The sequence below is a fragment of the Staurois parvus genome, unplaced genomic scaffold (assembly GCF_062004578.1).
Source record: "Staurois parvus isolate SC_StPar_1 unplaced genomic scaffold, SC_StPar_1.0 ptg002113l, whole genome shotgun sequence".
NCBI classification, from domain to species: domain Eukaryota; kingdom Metazoa; phylum Chordata; class Amphibia; order Anura; family Ranidae; genus Staurois; species Staurois parvus.
The window spans coordinates 4,189,623-4,199,385 of record NW_028319909.1 but is presented as its reverse complement, the minus strand read 5'-3'; positions in this window follow the sequence as shown (position 1 = coordinate 4,199,385).

Sequence of the window (9,763 nt, the reverse complement as noted above, 5' to 3'; positions counted from 1 at the left end):
TGTTTTCCCATGAGCCTCTGTACCTGGTATCCTGTGTTCCTGCTTCGTTGCTGACCCGGCTTGATCCTGACCTCTGCTGACCGTCTCCTGTTGAACCCCTGGCTTGCCTGACCATCCTTCTGTCTGATCCCCCTGTACCGCGCTGCCCGTGAGTTACTGAACCCGGCTTGTGACCTTGACCATTGTCTGCCAGCTCCTTTGGTACCTTGCTGCCCGCACGTTGCTGACTTGGCCCGTCTGACCACGCTAACTACTCTGCCATCCATCCATCCTGCACGGATCCAGCCGTACCTGCACGTACCTCTGGCGGATCCCTCTACCACTAGCAGGTGTACTCAGGGGCCGCGACCTGGTTCCTGTCTGCTCCAAGTCCATCCCCACCATCAGGGGCCCTGGTGAATAAGCAGACTGGGACTTAGACTCCGCACCCTGGGGAATCCTGTCCTGGGGACCACTAGAGGTACCACCAAACGGTCATTACAGAACCCTACGGCCGGCCTGACCGTTCCACCTCTCCAGCCCTGACTACGCCTGTGTTCCTGCACCTACTAAGATTAGTGGAAGGTTGGTTTGTTCACTGTGCGTTTATATATATATATATATATATATATCTGGGTGGCTAATAATAAACTGTATTATTATACTATACCTGAAACCTGCGTTTCCCTGTGTCAGTCCACACCTTTCTGGTCATTCCTAGATTCCTGACACTGTGCCTTGTACAGGAGACGAGGAAATAGAACCCCAGGGAATGCATCCCAGGAAAAAGATGGGGGCAAAGAGCAGATGAGACCAGCAGAGAAGTGTTCAGGTAAATGGAGCAGACTGTTCACATGATGGCAAAACGTACGCGCAAACAGCCAAGAATTTAGATCATGGTCCTCCACAATGCTGACCGCACACAGCGCTTTCTATCCTCCACAATGATCCTGTACCTCCACTCTCCAAAGAGACACTTCCACTATGGGGAGTGAAGGTGCAAGATTGCTGTGGAGGAAAGAAAGTGCTGTTATGGTGAGCATTGTGGAGGACTATGATCTCCATACTCTGCTGTTTGCTTGTATGTTCTGCCATTATGTGAACAGGCTGCCCCATTTACCTGAACACTTTGTTGCCAGCCTTATCTGCCCTTGCACAAAAGATGGCATCCTTCCCAACCTACAACCAGCCTTAGCAGCAAGGTGCAAATGGAAGGGCATCACAAGCAAACAAAGGATTTCCCAGCAACACTTACCAGCCAGCCTGCAAAACGACCAAATTGGCCCTGACTAATAGTTGCGTTAAAAACAGAGGGTTTTGTTTGCACACATTTGCAAATGCATGCGTAAGCCAAAGTTCCACATATCCTCTGTATACTGTGGACCTAATTCTAAAATTTCCAGAGCCTCCTTAGTAGGAGCGCATATATCAATGGGTAGGTGGAGGAGCCCACCCCTTGGTAGCCTCCCTGGCGGTATTCCCGAGTGTAGCTCGCGGTAAAGTTTCAGCACCACAAGCGGTAACCCCGAGCTACACTCGGGCTTACCATGCAGCGCTGCTCCGGGATCCCTCGATCACTTACCTTGTGATGTCCCCCCTGCAGTGTCCCCTGTAATGTCATCCGGCGGATGCCAGCATCTGTCTTCCGGGTTCCGTTCCCTGCGACGTCGGGACGTATGGGGGACGGACCTGGCGCCAAATTTGAAAATGAAAAAAAGTGACATTCACTAAATTCACTAAAATCACATAGTATAACATTCCTGTATCAAACCATTTCACATACATTTTGTCCCGAGTGCTTTGTCCGGCGCCCTGCCTACATTTTTACCGCCCTTTCTGCCTGGAAACTGAGAAACGTCCATGGCGTCCAAAAAGCGCCCCTTTAGGTCAAAAGCGGTTTTAGACCGGCTAGAGAACAGCGATAGTAAATCAGAACCACTTGCAGAATTGAGTGATAATGACTCGTGGGGGAAATTCCTCATCAGACACTGAAAACGATTCTGCGACTGAGCTCAGCGATGTGCGAACTTGGCGCTCTATTTCACATTTCAGTGTTTTTGGTTTGATTATATTATTGAATTAAATTTATTATTATTATATTATTATTTTTTATGATTATTTATTAAATTATAATTTATGATTTCGTGCTTCAAACTTTATCCTACCCGGGATGTTTACTAGACTCTTGTTCGGACAGATTTCAGTGAGTTATTCCTAAAAATTACAGCCTACAATATAAATCGCCAAATTTCCATGCAAAATAATGTACCGCTTTCAGCACCAAAAATCTGAAATAATCATACCGCCAGGGAGGATAAACATACAAACATAACACCCAGCTACAGCAAAGACATTCAGTGTGTTCCTGCATCCAAATTAGCCAACTGCACAAAAAATGGCAACCGTCCCAACCTAGAACCAGCCTTCACAGCAAGGTGCACAGAGAAAGGCAATGCACATCTCAAACAAACAAAGGATTTCCCAGCAAAAAAAACCCTCTGTTTTAACGGAAACTGTTAGACAGAGACAAATTGGTTGTTTTGCAGGCTGGCTGGTAAGTGTTGCTAGGAAATCCTTTGTTTGCTATCTGCCCTCATGCCCCCCCATTTTTTTCCTGGGTCGTATTCCCTCAGGTTCTCTTTCATCCTCTTTTGGACAATGGACAGCATCATTCCTGATATATATACGTGAATATGCCTTCTGGAGTAGCCCAGTCAGAGTCCTGACCTCAACCCGATTGAAATGCTGTGGCATGACCTTAAGAGAGCGATTCACACCAGACATCCCAAGAATATTGCTACACTGAAACAGTTTTGTGAAGAGGAGTGGTCCAAAATGACTCCAGATCGTTGTGCAGGTCTGATCTGCAACTACAGGAAACGTTTGGTTGAGGCTATTGCTGCCAAAGGAGGGTCAACCAGTTATTAAGTCCAAAGGTTCACATACTTTTTCCTCCCTGCACTGTGAATGTTTACATGTTATGTGCAATTAAACCATGGCAACATCTAATGTTTGTGTAGTATTATGTTCAGCAGACTGTGTTCTTCTATTGTTGAGACTCAGATGACGTTCAGAGCACATTTTATGCCCAATTCATGCAAAACTCCACGTAATCCCAAGGGGTTCACATACTTTTTCTTGCAACTGTAAGTCGCTGAAAGCAAAGGGTGGTCCCCACATGTCTACCAAAGGGTACTTTAATAATTAAAAACATGGAAAGAAGGCGCCTCTAAGTGTAGTATTGGCAGTTCTATTCACATAAAAAGTTAACTTACAAGAAGTATGACAGGCTCATCCTGGCAATTTCGACCGATTTTGACCGATCTTCCTGGTAGTGTGGAATAGGCAGCGTAACCCGTGGAAAGCAGGGATGTCAGAGCTAAGATGGCTGTCACATTTCCGGGGGCGGCGTGGAACGCATATGTGGGAAGTGACGTAAGATGGGAGCGGTAACGTGTTTCGGATCATGCGCAGAGGGCTCCTTCATCAGACCTTGAGGTTAACCCTATGAAGAGTGGCCCCCGTGTGCTTCTTTGGCTTTCCAATCCCTGATATCCATTCTGGCACTGCTTTAGCAGCAACAGAGGTCTGGTTCCAGCAGGAACGCCCTATGGACTATACCCTTTACTTTAATAATTCATTTTATTTTGTGCTCTCAAATTAAAGTGATAAAATAAAGTTTTTTTTGAGCTCCAGAGGATTTACCCCCCTTAATGACCAGGCCTCTTTTTGCTACTCGGCGCTGCACTAATTCAACTGATAATTGCGCGGTCATGCAATGCTGCACCCAAACGAAATTTACGTCCTTTTTTTCACACAAATAGAGATTTCTTTCGGTGGTATTTGATCACCTGTGCGCTTTTTATTTTTCACGCTATAAACAAAAAAAGGCCAAAAATTTTGAAGAAAAACAGTATTTTTTACTTTCAGCTATAAAAAATATATAGTAAACTCAAAGTTGGTTATAAATTTAGGCCAAAATGTATTCTGCTCCATGTTTTTGGTAAAAAAAATCCCAATAAGTGTATATTGATTGCATTGTGTGGAAGTTATAGCATCTACAAACTATGGTATAGATACTGCAATTTACGCCATTTTTCTGCTATACAGCGCTGCGCTAGTTTAACGGACAATTGCGCAGTCATGCAATATGGTACATAAATGAAATTTACATCCTTTTTTTCCCCACAAATTGAGCTTTCTTTCGGTGGTATTTGATCGCCTGTGCGGTTTTTATTTTTTGCGCTATAAAAAAAAAGGCTGACAATTTTGAGGAAAAAAAAAACAATATTTTGGACTTTTTGCTATAAAACATGTCCAGTAAAAAAAAATGCAAAAATCAAATTTAGTCATAAATTTCTGCCAAAATGCATTCTGCGACGTCTTTGCTAAAAAAAAACCAATACGTGTAAATTAATTGTTTACGTGAAAGTTATAGCGTTTACAAATGGCGTGAAAGATACTGGGATTTTTAATTTTTATTTATACTAATAATGGCGCCGATCAGCGACTTATGGCGGCAATCAGTGACATATGACGGCGACCAGCGACTTATGGCGGGACTGCGGCGGACATTTTGAAAATGGCGGGGGAGCTGACTTGGGGTCACTGACATCCCAGAGTGACACCAATACAGTGATCAGTGAAAAAAAACCACTGAAACTGTACTAATATCACTGGGGAGGAAGGGGTTAACATTTTTAGAATTTGCAGTGTAAGGGGAGTGTTTTACTAGGGGGCGGGGGTGTGTACTGGACGGGGGGAGGGAGGGGGAGCTGATGGAGGGAGAGAAACTGTTCTCTCCCTCTTCAGCTTGGCGGCGAACTGTCACAGAGCAGGGCTGTGTGTAAACAATGCAGCCCTGCTCTGTGTCAGTGATCACCGCTCATCGCGGGAAAACAGCCGGTAAAAACAGGCCGTGACCCGGCGGCGGAGACCCACTGCTGACACCCAGGGGACAGGTAGGGTGCGCGCGCCCCCTACCTGTTTTGTAGGCACACGTTTTAAAACGTGCTTTTGCCTACGAGCGCCACCCTGCCACCGTTTATATGCGGTGGCTGGGCGGCAAGTGGTTAAATAACAAACATCTTATACTCACCTGTTCTGTGTGACAGAACAGCCCCGATCCTCTTCTCCTCTTCTTCTCGGGTCCCCTGCTGGTGCTCTTGGCTCCTTCCCCTTGACCATTTCCTGTAAAAGCAAGTTGCTTGTTATGGGGGCACTGGTGTGTGCTCGCTCCTAAGCTCCACTCTATGCATCCATAAGACACATAGAGCCGTGGCTCATCCCTGCCCCCCCCCCCCCGCTCTCCTCAGGTGTTTATAAGGGAGGCTTATATATATATTTGGGAAGAATATTTTTTAAATATATTTCAGGTATATTTTTCTTCCATGTGGGTATAAGTGCGCTTGCAACAACAATAGTAGAATACTCCCCTTGGATACTTCTTTATTTGCACTAACATCCAAATTGTCAGAAGTTTTCAGGGTACACCCCCTTCTTCAAGTACAGATTAAAAATAAAAAGTATCAAGGAACGTACTCAGCTATAATTGTTGCAATCGCACTTATATGGCTGCAATCACCTGAAACCTCTTTATATAAATATATCTTCTGTTCGGCAGGTGATTCAAAGAGCTTTGGATTCAACCCTCGAAAAACCATACTAATGGACATTTTCATTGTGCTCTTGATTCTTCTGAGTGGTGAGTCCTTTACATTCCTTCTGTTTTCACACATCACTATTTTATATACATTGATAAAGATTTCAGGAAAGTTGTTATATTTACCTTCAGTAGATGCAGCAAAGCATGCTTGTTATACTCATTGTGGAACCTAAGGGGTTAATCCAATGCATTGTTAAAAAAAAAGCTGTTTGATCCTGCCTTCTCTGATCCTTCCCTTCTTCCAGTGTCCCCCTCTTATCTCCTGCTAAGACATATCATGTGGAGTCACTCTGCACATGCTCAGTTTGGTGTGTAGTGCTAGAGAGGTTTTTTTTTTCTTGGGAGAGTACATCTGAGCAGCACAGGGCCAATCAGCACTGTCCAGACAGAGGTAAGGGGTTTTGCATCCTCCTAGAGCAGAATGAAACTTCTCCTACAAGTTTTAACCAGTGCTAAGCTGGACACTGATAGAAGTCACAAGACTGCTCTATACTGCTGATGAGAAAAGGTATTTAGCAGTTTATATTTACTAAAATAATTGCATTTCCATGTTCTGTGTACTGTGGGAGAGCGGATATAGTGAATGCGGGGTCCGGGGAGAGCAGATATAGTGAATGCAGGGTCCGGGGAGACCAGATATAGTGAATGCAGGGTCCGGGGAGAGCGGATAGAGTGAATGCAGGGTCCGGGGAGACCAGATATAGTGAATGCAGGGTCCGGGGAGAGCAGATATAGTGAATGCAGGGTCCGGGGAGAGAGGATATAGTGAATGCGGGGTCCGGAAAGAGTGGATGTAGTGAATGCGGGGTCCGGGGAGACCAGATATAGTGAATGCGGGGTCCGGGGAGACCAGATATAGTGAATGCGGGGTCCGGGGAGAGCGGATATAGTGAATGCAGGGTCCGGGGAGAGCGGATATAGTGAATGCAGGGTCCAGGGAGAGCGGATATAGTGAATGCAGGGTCCGGGGAGACCGGATATAGTGAACGCGGGGTCCGGGGAGAGCGGATATAGTGAACACGGGGTCCGGGGAGAGCGGATATAGTGAACACGGGGTCCGGGGAGAGCGGATATAGTGAATGCGGGGTCCGGGGAGAGCGGATATAGTGAATGCAGGGTCCGGGGAGAGCGGATATAGTGAATGCAGGGTCCGCGGAGAGCAGATATAGTGAATGCAGGGTCCGCGGAGAGCAGATATAGTGAATGCAGGGTCCGGGGAGAGCAGATATAGTGAATGCAGGGTCCGGGGAGACCAGATATAGTGAATGCAGGGTCCGGGGAGACCAGATATAGTGAATGTAGGGTCTAGCAAGAGTGGATATAGTGAATGCAGGGTCCAGGGAGACCAGATATAGTGAATGCAGGGTCCGGGGAGAGTGGATATAGTGAATGCAGGATCCTGGGAGACCAGATATAGTGAATGCAGGGACCGGGGAGTGCAGAGTCCGGGGAGAGCGGATATAGTGAATGCAGGGTCTAGCGAGAGTGGATATAGTGAATGCCGGATCCTGGGAGACCAGATATAGTGAATGCGGGGTCCGGGGTTTAGTAACACTTTCAATCCAGAGGATCTAACCCTTCCCTGCTCTTTCCAAAAAAAAATAAATAATAGAAGTTTGGCTTTCAATTGCAAGTATGTAATAATATAATTATTACTATCATTATTATTATATGGGATTTTTATAGGGCCAACAGTTTGCACAGTGCTTTACAATATGTAGAGAGATGGTACAGTTACAATACAGTTCAATGCAAAACTGAGCTCATACTGTTCCCTCCAGCCCGTGACCCCTCCCCCGACTTCTCTATCAAGATCAATAACACAATCATCATTCTCTCCCCTCATGCCAGGGTACTAGGTGTAATCCTGGACTCCCATCTGTCCTTCCAGCCCCAAATCCAATCGCTGTCCAAATCTTGTAGACTTCACCTCCACAACATCTCCAAGATACGCCCGTTCCTAACCTCGGAAACCACTAAGCAACTTATTCACTCCCTTGTTATCTATCGCCTTGACTAATGTAACTCCCTCCTCATTGGCCGACCTCATCGCAGGCTATCCCCTCTTCAGTCTATCATGAATGCTGCTGCCAGACTCATCCACCTTACTAACCATTCCGTATCTGCCACCCCTCTCTGCCAATCCCTCCACTGGCCTCCACTCAGTGTCCTCCACCCCTCTTTGCCTATCCCAACACTGGCCTCCACTCAGTGTCCTCCATCCTCTCTGCCCATCCCTCCACTGCCTCCACTCAGTGTCCTTCATCCTCTCTGCCAATCCCTCAACTGGCCTCCACTCAGTGTCCTCCACCCCTCTCTGCCAATCCCTCCACTGGCCTCCACTCAGTGTCCTCCATCCTCTCTGCCAATCCCTCCACTGCCTCCACTCAGTGTCCTCCATCCTCTCTGCCAATCCCTCAACTGGCCTCCACTCAGTGTCCTCCACCCCTCTCTGCCAATCCCTCCACTGCCTCCACTCAGTGTCCTCCATCCCTCTCTGCCAATCCCTCCACTGCCCTCCACTCAGTGTCCTCCACCCCTCTCTGCCAATCCCTCCACTGGCCTCCACTCAGTGTCCTCCATCCCTCTCTGCCAATCCCTCCACTGCCCTCCACTCAGTGTCCTCCACCCCTCTCTGCCAATCCCTCCACTGGCCTCCACTCAGTGTCCTCCATCCCTCTCTGCCAATCCCTCCACTGGCCTCCACTCAGTTTCCTCCACCCTTCTCTGCCAATCCCTCCACTGGCTTCCACTCAGTGTCCTCCACCCCTCTCTGCCAATCCCTCCACTGACCTCCACTCAGTGCCCTCCACCCCTCTCTGCCAATCCCTCCACTGACCTCCACTCAGTGTCCTCCGCCCCTCTCCGCCAATCCCTCCACTGACCTCCACTCAGTGTCCTCTGCCCCTCTCTGCCAATCCCTCCACTGGCTTCCCATTGCCCAATGGATAAAATTCAAAACATTAACAATAACGTATAAAGCCATTTATAACTCTGCCCCAAATTACATCACCAATCTTGTCTCCAAATATCACCCAAACCATCCTCTCTGCTCCTCTCCTCCTGCTCTCTAGCTCCCTTGTTTCCTCCTCCCATGCTCGTCTCCAGGACTTCTCCAGAGCTTCCCCCATCCTCTGGAACTCTCTACCCCGATTTATCAGAGTATCGCCTACTCTGTCCACTTTTAGGCGATCTCTGAAAACCTCTCTCTTCAGGGAAGCCTATCCTGCCCTCAGCTAATAATGGAATCTTCTACTCTTCCTACCAGTCCATCCCCCACAGTTATTACCTTTTGTACCACTAGCCCCTCCCTCCTAGATTGTAAGCTCCCAGGATCAGGCCCTCCTGTCCCTCTTGTATTGAACTGTATTGTTGCTGTATTGTCTCCCGTTATATTGTACAGCGTTGAGCAAACTGTTGGCGCCATAAATCCTGTATAATAATAATAATAATAATTAGGAGGGCCTTGCTCACGGAGCGTACAATCTAAATGGGAGGGGGCGGTGATACAAAATATAATAGCTGTAGGCAGGGGCGGACTGACAACTCATGGGGCCCCCGGGCAATAGGGGATCATGGGGCCCCTGTGTCCTTGCCCAAATTTAAAAAAGCCTATGAAAAAGGTACCAGGGGCATCTCATAGGGCCCCCTACTGACCCTGGGCCCTCGGGCAGTGGCCGAGTTTCCAAATGGTCAGTCCGCCCCTGGCTGTAGAGGATGAGCTGATGGAGGTGGTCAATGTACAGTTTTTAGATGGAGGTGGGGTAGGTTTCTCTGAATAAATGAGTTTTTAGAGATCGCCTAGTAGATAATCGGACAGATTGGGTTAGTAAGTAGTATGTAAAATGTTAAACATTGGGGAAGTGGAAGAGAGTGGAGGGATCGGTAGAATGGAGGGATCGGTACAGTGGAGGGATCGGTAGAGTGAAGGGATCGGGACAGTGGAGGGATCGGTAGAGTGGAGTAGAGGGCAGCAGTCACAGGAATACAGAACTTTTTTTTTTGCATGTACATATTTTATAATAATTACCATTTGTTTTTCACGTATTTAAACAGCCATTGAAAACTCATCAACGACTGCAACTAGTAAGTGGGTTTTTTACTATTATTTCACTACTC